General features: G+C 43.6%; 1 protein-coding gene across 2 annotated transcripts in view; it reads left to right on the top strand.

The window, feature by feature from the left end:
- Positions 1-1,549: 1,549 nt before the first annotated feature.
- The window catches only part of LOC115188431 (prickle-like protein 1), a 45,169-nt gene continuing 34,513 nt past the window's right edge, over positions 1,550-12,205 (top strand). Inside the window, exon 1 of one of the 2 annotated variants that reach the window (XM_029747281.1) lies at positions 1,550-1,875. The gene's annotated coding sequence lies outside the window, so the exon portion shown is untranslated. Of the gene's footprint in view, positions 1,876-10,738; positions 10,970-12,205 lie in introns of those variants that run through there. The other variant, XM_029747282.1, reaches the window with a different exon arrangement.

Below are 12,205 nucleotides of genomic sequence, written 5' to 3'. Positions count from 1 at the left end.
CTATAGGAGTACCTTTTATATACTCTAATCTATAGGAGTACCTTTAATATACTCTAATCTATAGGAGTACCTTTAATATACTCTAATCTATAGGCGTACCTTTAATATACTCTAATCTATAGGAGTACCTGTAATATACTCTAATCTATACGCGTACCTTTAATATACTCTAATCTATAGGAGTACCTTTTATATGCTCTCCTCTCAGTAAATGGAATTACTGTTTCAGATGTCTGTGACACTCCACACCACAAAGACCTGTTAACACAGCACAGTGCAGGGGCCTATTCTGCTGTGCATCCCAAATTCACCCTATTCACTAAATAGGTTCCCTGTGAGCCCTGGTTAAAAGTAGTGCACTACATAAGGAATAGGGTGTAATTTGGGATGCAAACTCTGTGTGGGCGCAGAACAGGGAACAGGCCCACAGAACAGGTGGAAATAAAGAGTGCAACCGGGACACTAAAGCTGATCAAGTTCCCGTGGCCGGCTCTGGGGCTCTTGGTTTCCGAGGGCGAGGCGGGGATGGGGATTGTGGCGGGGGCCGCAGCAGGTGAGTGAATAGAAAGATTAGCGTCTCAGATTAAAGAGAGAGAGGTTTCACTTCTCACTGCTAACACAATGACAAAGGAGCCCGGTGTGGAACAGTTTATATGGGAGCCCTGGCAGAGAGATAGACAGCAGGCCAGGCAACCCCTGTGAATTAGGTCAGGGGCCCCTCAGCTGTGTGTGTGTGTGTGTGTGTGTGTGTGTGTGTGTGTGTGTGTGTGTGTGTGTGTGTGTGTGTGTGTGTGTGTGTGTGTGTGTGTGTGTGTGTGTGTGTGTGTGTGTGTGTGTGTGTGAGAGGAGGACTATGCTGTGAAACCTGATCTGGCAGAGTGTCACAATGTCAGGAAGACACAAACAGGGTTGTCAATGCACACACACACACACACACACACACACAGACACACAGACACACAGACACACAGACACACGCACACAGTGTATCAGTTAGACACAGACAGGGTTGTCATGCGTGGCCTTGTAGACAGATCCTTCCACACATCACCACCACCAAGAGGGGTTAAAGTTCCCCAAGGCAATCTGAGGTTTACATGGAAGTTATGTCTACATATCTTGTCTCTGAGTAAGGTCCTTTATCTGAAATCATTTGATTGTGTACATTGTCAAATATGAGTCTATTCAGTGTCTATCTCAAATCATGAAGATAGAAGTCTTTCTATCTGTAGTGAAGATAAACAGTGTCAAAACGACACCATAAACACGTGGAGGGTTGAAAACCAAAGCATTCATTTTTACCATAGACGCTTCCCCATATGTTGCCAACATGGATAATGTAATAACAATTTAAGAGCCAAACGCCCAAATGCTATTTACGCATATAAAGGTATTCAACGTGCTTGTGTGTGTGCAGTGTACTGGGTCTTTCTGGAAAGTGAGAGGGAGAAACCAGCCGTGTTTTCCAGACTGCCAAGAATGTCAGCCTTTAGAGGGATTGGTGGGGCTGCTTGTTTAAGCCAATAGGCAGAGAGTACAGCGTTAATGTCATCTCGCTGCCCGTGAGTCTCTCTGCGCTTTAACTTGCGGTGCTGTACCAACACCAGAACGCGAGCTGAGCTGTTGAGTCAACGCCGCTGCTGGTCTGTGTGGTGAAACTCTAACGGCGTTTCCCTCTATATGATGCTCTGAAAAGGCTTTGCATTCTATTCATTCGAACTTCGAATAGTTCACGGTGAGACGGAAGAACATAATACTGTATGTGCAGCACTGCTATTTAAAGTGGCGCCGATGACAACAATCGTGAATATTGTTCTACTCAGTTAACGGAATATCCTTACCCCTTCCCATACCTCCGCGCAATCAGCCTTTCTGGTGAGTAGCTATCACTTTTGGACCTGTCTGTCTGTCTGTCGGTGAGTGGAATAGCTTGCCATTTAAATCTTTACCATACTTTGCAATACTTGGAAATTGTGCTGCTACTGCATGAAATTACAATTTCAACTCCAGATATACGTTGCAAGATGTTTGAAACTGTGCCTATTATTTAACTGTTATAATTATGAGTTGAGAATCTAGGCTAGCCCACGAGCCAGTATACTTTTACTGATTAATGTTATTTTACCTTCACATTTCATGAAATATGTGTTTGAATATACAGCTGTCTTCCAGACCTGTTTAGTATAGAAATGTGGAAGTCAGATCTGGCCCACATGTAATTCCCCCCCTGACGTGAAAATGGTGTTTCTGTCACTCGTGCTTCTTTTCTATGAATGGATGACAGTTCTGACAATCTCTACAAGTTGTTGTTATAAACTACTGCATATTGCTTATTCCTAGTAATTAAAACATTACAGAACCTTAAACTGTGAAACTTTAAGCCAGAAAAGAGACATTAGCTCGTTAAAACGTGCACGTAAAGACGCACCCCATTGTGGGTGTCATTTGGTGTGCCGCGCGACTCCTGAGGTTCCAGATGTGTGGATTCAGCTGTTGCTTGTCACTCAGGTGACGACACCGTCTCTCTCTCTCTCCAGCTCTCCCTCCTTACACGCGGTGGCTTTAGCGAACATAACGAATAATATCGTACTATTTGGCGCGTGAAGCCGTCCTGCTGTTAACCATCTTGACTTTTCGCAATAAATCTCTCAGCGAAACCTCTCACAATACACTTCACCTCCTTCCAATAGTAGTTTTTTACCATTTCCTCACACGGACCAACGTGGTCCAGACCAGAGAGGATCTATCAAAACAGAGAAGGGGTGTATAAGACAGTGTCGCTTGACTGACACTTCCCACCTGGCACTTGTCCTGTGGAGGTTTTCGTCTTTACACCAAATGCTTCAACTGACTGACAGACTAAATAGTTTAGGAAGCAATAGAAAACTGAAGGGATGTTTCAACTAGAGCAGTAGAGTGGAGGACCATGTGTAGCTACTGTAATGAAGGTAGTGGGGTCCCCTAGTGGCAGTTTAGATGTGTTGTGGACATGTTCCTATAAGAGCATCAAGCTGTGGTGTACTACAGTAAATAACGTTGCATGCAGTTCAGATGTATATTGTAAGGCGCTACAACATTTTCATCTCTCATTTTTATACATTCATCATATTTTCCCAGATAACCCTTTTAGATGAGTTGTTCTCCCCTCATAATAGTTCCACACATTTGGCCTCCCGAGTGGCGCAGCGGTCTAAGGCTCTGCATCGCAGTGCTTGAGGCTTCACTACAGACCCAGGTTTGATCCTGGGCTCTATCACAACTGGCTGTGATTGGGAGTCCCATAGGGCGGCGCACAATTGGCCGAGCGTCGTCCGGGTTAGGGGAGGGTTTGGCCAGGGGGGCTTTACAAGTAGGCCGTCATTGTAAATAAGAATTCTTAACTGACCTGCCTAGTTAAATAAAGGTTAAATAAAAAATCATATGAAGTGTAACAACATTTCAGCTGAAGGCCTATGTCAAACTGGGTCCCAGGTATACAGCTCAGCCCCTCCCCTCACCTCTCAGCCCCTCCCCTCTCCTCTCAGCCCCTCTCCTCTCAGCCCCTCCCCTCTCCTCTCAGCCCCTCTCATCTCAGCCCCTCCCCTCTCCTCTCAGCCCTCAGCCCCTCTGCTCTCAGCCCCTCCCTTCTCCTCTCAGCCCCTCCCCTTTCCTCTCAGTCCCTCCCCTCTCCTCTCAGCCCCTCCCCTTTCCTCTCAGCCCCTCTCCTCTCAGCCCCTCTCCTCTCAGCCCCTCCCCTCCCCTCTCAGCCCCTCCCCTCTCCTCTCCTGGAGGGTTGTGAATAACAAACTGGTAAAGCAGACCCAGGGGGGTATCATGTGACCAGCGGAGTGTCTTCACCATGGAGCCACATGGCAGCAAGCCAACCAGAGAGGAGGGTCTGCGTCCCAAGTGGCATCCTATTCCTTATACAGTGAGTGCACTTCTTTTGAACAAGGTTCTGGTGCGCTATATAGATAACATGGTGCCATTTGGGACGCAGGCAGGGGCTGAAGGAGCAGTGGGGCTGAGGGGGTAGCTATGGACCTGAGTGTGATGCCAAGCCTCTCTGTCTTCCTCTGGTAATACATCAGCCATTAAGACCACATGGAAGGTTCTAGTGTAGCTCAGGTGATTGGAATGTTCCAGCTAGACTACATGCATGTGTTCGCTCTCTCTTGTACCCGTTCTTTCTCTCCGGCAACGACGATGAGCATAAGCAATACTTGTGCTCTTGTCAACTAAACATTATTTATCACTGTGGCAGAGTAGCACCGTTCCCGTTTGGTACATTGTGTAAATATGATGTAATGACCATCTCACGTGCACATTTAGCTGAACTGGCATTTTGTTAGTAAGTGCAATTCAAACAGGATTTCTATACTGCCCCTTCATTGAGTTATGAGTTGTCACAAACAGTCTGCTCTGAGAAGTCCAACATCTTCCTGGAAACATGTTTTGTGTGTCAGTGCCTTATGAAGCAACACCAGTCTGATGTAATGTTTAGATTGTGTTGTGAGATTAAAGCCTACAAGGCTTCAATTCAATGTACTAAAATGTCTATGTATTTAACCTTCACAATATGCTGCTGAACGAACCCAAGAGAGGAAATCCAACCTGGAGTTTGTTTTGATGCTCTTGGCCTTACTCCTGGAAAACCTTTTACTCTGTGACTCCCTGGTCTGGACTGCTCTGGTCCTGAGCCATGCTCTGCAGATAGATCCAGAACTCTGCTTGGGTCCCCTGTTAAAACTGCTGCTTTTACAGTTACAACTCTGTGAGGTCTTGGCAGTGGTACAGTATTAGTTTCAGAGCCCTTTGTTAATTGTTACAATATCTGTGGTATATCTCACTTAAATATATAGGCCTAGGTATTCCTTTATAAACATATAGGCCTAGGTATTCCTTTATAAACATATAGGCCTAGGTATTCCTTTATAAAATATATAGGCCTAGGTATTCCTTTATAAACATATAGGCCTAGGTATTCCTTTATAAACATATAGGCCTAGGTATTCCTTTATAAAATATATAGGCCTAGGTATTCCTTTATAAACATATAGGCCTAGGTATTCCTTTATAAACATATAGGCCTAGGTATTCCTTTATAAAATATATAGGCCTAGGTATTCCTTTATAAACATATAGGCCTAGGTATTCCTTTATAAAACATATAGGCCTAGGTATTCCTTTATAAAATATATAGGCCTAGGTATTCCTTTATAAAACATATAGGCCTAGGTATTCCTTTATAAACATATAGGCCTAGGTATTCCTTTATAAACATATATAGGCCTAGGTATTCCTTTATAAAATATATAGCCCTAGATATTCCTTTATAAAACATATAGGCCTAGGTATTCCTTTATAAACATAAAGGCCTAGGTATTCCTTTATAAACATATAGGCCTAGGTATTCCTTTATAAAATATATAGGCCTAGGTATTCCTTTATAAACATATAGGCCTAGGTATTCCTTTATAAACATATAGGCCTAGGTATTCCTTTATAAACATATATAGGCCTAGGTATTCCTTTATAAAATATATAGCCCTAGATATTCCTTTATAAAACATATAGGCCTAGGTATTCCTTTATAAACATATATAGGCCTAGGTATTCCTTTATAAAATATATAGCCCTAGATATTCCTTTATAAAACATATAGGCCTAGGTATTCCTTTATAAAATATATAGCCCTAGATATTCCTTTATAAAACATATAGGCCTAGGTATTCCTTTATAAACATATATAGGCCTAGGTATTCCTTTATAAAATATATAGCCCTAGGTATTCCTTTATAAAATATATAGGCCTAGGTATTCCTTTATAAACATATATAGGCCTAGGTATTCCTTTATAAAATATATAGCCCTAGATATTCCTTTATAAAACATATAGGCCTAGGTATTCCTTTATAAAATATATAGGCCTAGGTATTCCTTTATAAACATATAGGCCTAGGTATTCCTTTATAAAATATATAGCCCTAGGTATTCCTTTATAAAATATATAGGCCTAGGTATTCCTTTATAAACATATAGGCCTAGAAATTCCTTTATAAAATATATAGGCCTAGGTATTCCTTTATAAACATATAGGCCTAGGTATTCCTTTATAAAATATATAGGCCTAGGTATTCCTTTATAAAATATATAGGCCTAGGTATTCCTTTATAAAATATATAGGCCTAGGTATTCCTTTATAAAACATATAGGCCTAGGTATTCCTTTATAAAATATATAGGCCTAGGTATTCCTTTATAAAATATATAGGCCTAGGTATTCCTTTATAAAATATATAGGCCTAGGTATTCCTTTATAAACATATAGGCCTAGGTATTCCTTTATAAACATATAGGCCTAGGTATTCCTTTGGTCTTCTAATAAGACTTTCTGTTGTGGGGAGTTGTGCTGTATATCTCCATGGGCTGTGTGTGTGTGTGTTGTGTGTGTGTGTTGGTCACCTCAGCTGGTTTGCAGTAATATCTCAGACCAGGTAAGGTACACAGAGCCATGTTTGTTCCTGGAGGAATGAATCTGTACGCAGGGCCATGTAAATCACTGCTAACCTCAAAACACACCTGGCAAGTTTCTATTCCCTCAAGTTGTGTTCTCAGGCTGAGGCTGGGTAAAACATGGAATGGATGGGGGCAGGCAGGCAGACCAGCTCTGGGTTGTGGAGTTTTTGGAACAATGTTGTCACTTAGTATTTGATGAGAAGCGCAGTGAGAAACGTGCACGGCTACTCACAGAGCTGAGATCAATGGGGGCAGCACTAACAGCAGACCAGCTCTGGGTTGTGGAAATGTTGGAACAACGCTGTCAGTTGGGGTTTGACAGAGGGGCAGTGAGACGTGTGCACGACTAGTGAAGGAGAGTGTGTGTGTGTGTGTGTGTGTGCGTGCGTGCGTGTGTGCGTGCGCGCGTGCGTGTGTGTGTGCATGCACGCGTGCGTATGTGTGTGTGCGTTCAGTACAGGACAGTGAAGTGTAGAATTTCCCAAACTCGGTCCTGGGCCCTAGCACTACACAGCTGATTTAAATAACTAACTCATCATCAATCTTTGATTATGTGAATCAGCTGTGCAGTGAAGAGGAGGAGAAAAACATGTGTAAGGTAGCGGCTCAGTGGCCTGTCCGTAACCATGGGTGATGAAAGGAAAGTCATCTACGAGCTGTGGCTTGTTCTAATCACCATGAACCAGGGCTCTGCTTGTCCGCGGTCACTAACCCAACCCAAGACGGCCGCATTGGCTCCCCAAGCCTCATATTATGGTCTGGCTGTGTCACAGAGAGGAACAGGACTGGAGAACTAACTCCTATAGAGACATATATCATTGAAACAGTTTATTTGATGTATATGATCAAATCTGTGTCTAAACTTTCAGCAGTTGGTTGGTTTGCTGCCTGTCTGTAAGATGCCAGCAGTTTGCTGCCTGTCTGTAAAATAACAGCAGTTTGCTGCCTGTCTGTAAGATAACAGCAGTTTGTTGCCTGTCTGTAAGATAACAGCAGTTTGCTGCCTGTCTGTAAGATAACAGCAGATTGCTGCCTGTCTGTCTATAAGATGCCAGCAGTTTGCTGCCTGTCTATAAGATAACAGCAGTTTGTTGCCTGTCTGTAAGATAACAGCAGTTTGCTGCCTGTCTGTAAGATAACAGCAGATTGCTGCCTGTCTATAAGATGCCAGCAGTTTGCTGCCTGTCTATAAGATGCCAGCAGTTTGCTGCCTGTCTGTAAGATAACAGCAGATTGCTGCCTGTCTGTAAGATGCCAGCAGTTTGCTGCCTGTCTGTAAGATAACAGCAGATTGCTGCCTGTCTGTAAGATGCCAGCAGTTTGCTGCCTGTCTATAAGATGCCAGCAGTTTGCTGCCTGTCTGTAAGATAACAGCAGTTTGCTGCCTGTCTGTAAGATAACAGCAGTTTGCTGCCTGTCTGTAAGATAACAGCAGTTTGCTGCCTGTCTGTAAGATAACAGCAGTTTGCTGCCTGTCTGTAAGATAACAGCAGATTGCTGCCTGTCTGTAAGATAACAGCAGTTTGCTGCCTGTCTGTAAGATAACAGCAGTTTGCTGCCTGTCTGTAAGATAACAGCAGTTTGCTGCCTGTCTGTAACATAACAGCAGTTTGCTGCCTGTCTGTAAGATGCAGCAGTTTGCTGCCTGTCTGTAAGATAACAGCAGTTTGCTGCCTGTCTGTAAGATAACAGCAGTTTGCTGCCTGTCTGTAAGATGCAGCAGTTTGCTGCCTGTCTGTAAGATAACAGCAGTTTGCTGCCTGTCTGTAAGATAACAGCAGTTTGCTGCCTGTCTGTAAGATAACAGCAGTTTGATGCCTGTCTGTAAGATGCAGCAGTTTGCTGCCTGTCTGTAAGATAACAGCAGTTTGCTGCCTGTCTGTAAGATAACAGCAGTTTGCTGCCTGTCTGTAAGATAACAGCAGTTTGCTGCCTGTCTGTAAGATAACAGCAGTTTGCTGCCTGTCTGTAAGATGCCAGCAGTTTACTGCCTGTCTGTAAGATAACAGCAGTTTGCTGCCTGTCTGTAAGATAACAGCAGTTTGCTGCCTGTCTGTAAGATAACAGCAGTTTGCTGCTTGTCTGTAAGATAACAGCAGTTTGCTGCCTGTCTGTAAGATGCAGCAGTTTGCTGCCTGTCTGTAAGATGCAAGCAGTTTGCTGCCTGTCTGTAAGATAACAGCAGTTTGCTGCCTGTCTGTAAGATGCCAGCAGTTTGCTGCCTGTCTGTAAGATGCAGCAGTTTGCTGCCTGTCTGTAAGATGCCAGCAGTTTGCTGCCTGTCTGTAAGATGCAGCAGTTTGCTGCCTGTCTGTAAGATGCCAGCAGTTTGCTACCTATCTATAAGATGCCAGCAGTTTGCTGCCTGTCTGTAAGATGCAGCAGTTTGCTGCCTGTCTGTAAGATGCCAGCAGTTTGCTGCCTGTCTGTAAGATGCCAGCAGTTTGCTGCCTGTCTGTAAGATGCAGCAGTTTGCTGCCTGTCTGTAAGATGCCAGCAGTTTGCTGCCTGTCTGTGAGATGCAGTTTTCTGCCTGTCTGTAAGATAACAGTAGTTTGCTGCCTGTCTGTAAGATGCCAGCAGTTTGCTGCCTGTCTGTAAGATGCAGCAGTTTGCTGCCTGTCTGTAAGGTAACAGCAGTTTGCTGCCTGTCTGTAAGATAACAGCAGTTTGCTGCCTGTCTGTAAGATGCCAGCAGTTTGCTGCCTGTCTGTAAGATGCCAGCAGTTTGCTGCCTGTCTGTAAGATAACAGCAGTTTGCTGCCTGTCTGTAAGATGCCAGCAGTTTGCTGCCTGTCTGTAAGATGCCAGCAGTTTGCTGCCTGTCTGTAAGATGCCAGCAGCACGTCATTCTAAACTGATATGTGATGTGTTTTGGGGAGTTTTTAATTCATGCCTCGGAGTGCAAGTCAACTTGGCACCATGTTAATTACCTATACACACTATTTATATTGGAAGATGATTAAAGGACGTCTGTGATTTCACACACACACCACACACACACACACACACACACACACACACACACACACACACACACACACACACACACACACACACACACACACACACACACACACACACACACCACACACACCACACACACACACACACACACCACACACACACACTAGTTATTAAGACATTAAAGATGATTGTTATGAGAGCAAGGTGATTAAAGACAATGCTGGAGGTCAACAGAGCAGCTCAGCATGCAGTCATCAATGTAAAGACATGGGAAAGTTTAGGACAGCCACATCATTACTTTCAGTAAAACGATCTCCCTGGGTAAGGAACAGCACTATAAAGTATATGACTTTTGGATGGGGTTTTCTTTTGATTGTGAAGGTACTGATTGAAATATATATTCTCCTAATCTGAAGGCTCAGCGATAACACTCTGATTGGATACTGTTGAGTTGAGAAGGAGGAAAAAGTCTGCTTAGAAGTGGGTTCATTGGTTTAAAAAAGACTTCTGCCTTTTCTAATGTGTCTCATGTCAAGCTAAGAAAAGCTCATGAGCTAAACCCCTGCTCTCTCTCTCTCTCTCTCTCTCTCTCTCTCTCCTCTCTCTCTCTCTCTCTCTCTCTCTCTCGCTCTCCTCTCTCTCTCCTCTCTCTCTCTCTCTCTCTCTCTCTCTCTCCTCTCTTCTTCTGAAGTCCTCAGCTGACTCCTGCACGAGGAGCTCTTATTCCTTCCCCCCATCCTTCCCTCTCACAACCACCATGACCCTGATGAGCGGCCTGTAGGGAGAAGTGTGATTCTGTATCATCAGTGGATCTCCACTTTGTCTCAAAGTGTTTACCAGGGGACCGGCAGCTGATTGTCCAGAAGGGAAACGCTCTGATTGGTCCGATTTCATCAGATGATGATGCCACCCTGTCTGTTTCAGGAAGGACCGTATTATAATAATGAAGTCGAAGAGGGTTTGAACTAACACAGTACTAACACAGTACTAACGCATTACTAACGCAATACTAACACAGTACTAACACAGTACTAACGCAGTACTAATGCAGTACTAAAGCAGTACTAACACAGTACTAACACAGTCCTAAAGCAATACTAACACAGTACTAACACAGTACTAACACAGTACTAAAACAGTACTAACACAGTACTAAAACAGTACTAAAACAGTACTAACACAGTACTAACACAGTACTAACGCAGTACTAAAGCAGTACTAACACAGTACTAACACAGTCCTAAAGCAATACTAACACAGTACTAACACAGTACTAACACAGTACTAAAACAGTACTAACACAGTACTAAAACAGTACTAAAACAGTACTAACACAGTGCTAAAGCAGTATCTGCACAGCGTTTCAGATAACAGCATTTCAGATAACAGCATTTCAGATAACAGCATTTCAGATCACAGCATTTCAGATCACAGCATTTCAGAGAACAGCATTTCAGAGAACAGAACTGTGCTGTAGCTACGGTACCGGTAGCCTGGTAAACAAGGTAGTTGTGGTTACCATAGTTTTACTACAGGGGGGCAGGTAGCCTAGTGGTTAGAGCGTTGGACCAGTAACCGAATAGTTGCTGGATTGAATCCCTGAGCTGACAAGGTAAAAATCTGTTGTTCTTCCCTTGAACAAGGCACTGTTCCCCGGTAGGCCGTTATTGTAAATAAGAATGTGTTCTTAACTGACTTGCCTAGTTAAATAAAGGTTTAATAAACTACAGTGTTGGTACTGTAAAGATGTGTGGATAGAAAAGTAATTAGACAAACTGAGGTGTCCACCATTTTGGTGAGAGGTGTACTTTTACTGTGATGCAGAACCACAGTACTCAGTTTCCTTTCTAACACAAACTATCTTTGTTTATTGGGGTCTGTAATTAAGTACCGGAATATCCTCCTTGACTACAACCATTCTATTTCAGAGAGAGAGAGAGAGAGAGAGAGAGAGACAGAGAGAGAGAGAGAGAGAGAGAGAGAGACAGAGAGAGACAGAGAGAGAGAGAGAGAGAGAGAGACAGAGAGAGAGAGAGAGACAGAGAGAGAGAGAGAGAGAGACAGACAGAGAGAGACAGAGACAGAGACAGAGAGAGAGAGAGAGAGAGAGAGAGAGAGAGAGGTGTAATGATATACTGGTGTGTCCATGGAGCTGTCATAATGGTAAGGTTAGATGATGAAAGCATTGGGCTTTCCGACTTCTCTTTCAAAACAATACTAACAGTGATCTGACTGTCTGTCTGTTCGGGGTTTGAGGGTGAAATGGAGCTTAAAATGCCACTTCCATTAAAGATGTAGTAAATAAATGTATTGTGTGTTAATACTACTAAACCCACTGAAACCAGACTGGAAACCAGGATCTAAATTACATCAGGGGAAACGTCATTATCCAAAGCCAGTCAACTATGAAATCCAACATGTGAGGGCTTAGGGTTAGGGTGTGTGTGTGTGTGTGTGTGTGTGTGTGTGTGTGTGTGTGTGTGTGTGTGTGTGTGTGTGTGTGTGTGTGTGTGTGTGTGTGTGTGTGTGTGTGTGTGCGTCCATGTGCATTTCCTCCTGAGAAAGCCCTCCAGAGAATCCCCCTGGGGGTCTGAAAACGTCCCTTTCAATAATAGGCCCGTTACGCCTCAGAGTCCACCTGTCGCAGATACGCATCATTACATGGTACACTGCCATGTTTCGTTCCTTAGATGAAACCCTGTGGTTTGATTGGGAGGGGAAACCCCTGTCTACACTCTCTC

This window comes from Salmo trutta, unplaced genomic scaffold (genome assembly GCF_901001165.1).
Source record: "Salmo trutta unplaced genomic scaffold, fSalTru1.1, whole genome shotgun sequence".
Classification (NCBI taxonomy): domain Eukaryota; kingdom Metazoa; phylum Chordata; class Actinopteri; order Salmoniformes; family Salmonidae; genus Salmo; species Salmo trutta.
This window is presented reverse-complemented; position numbering and strand designations above follow the sequence as displayed.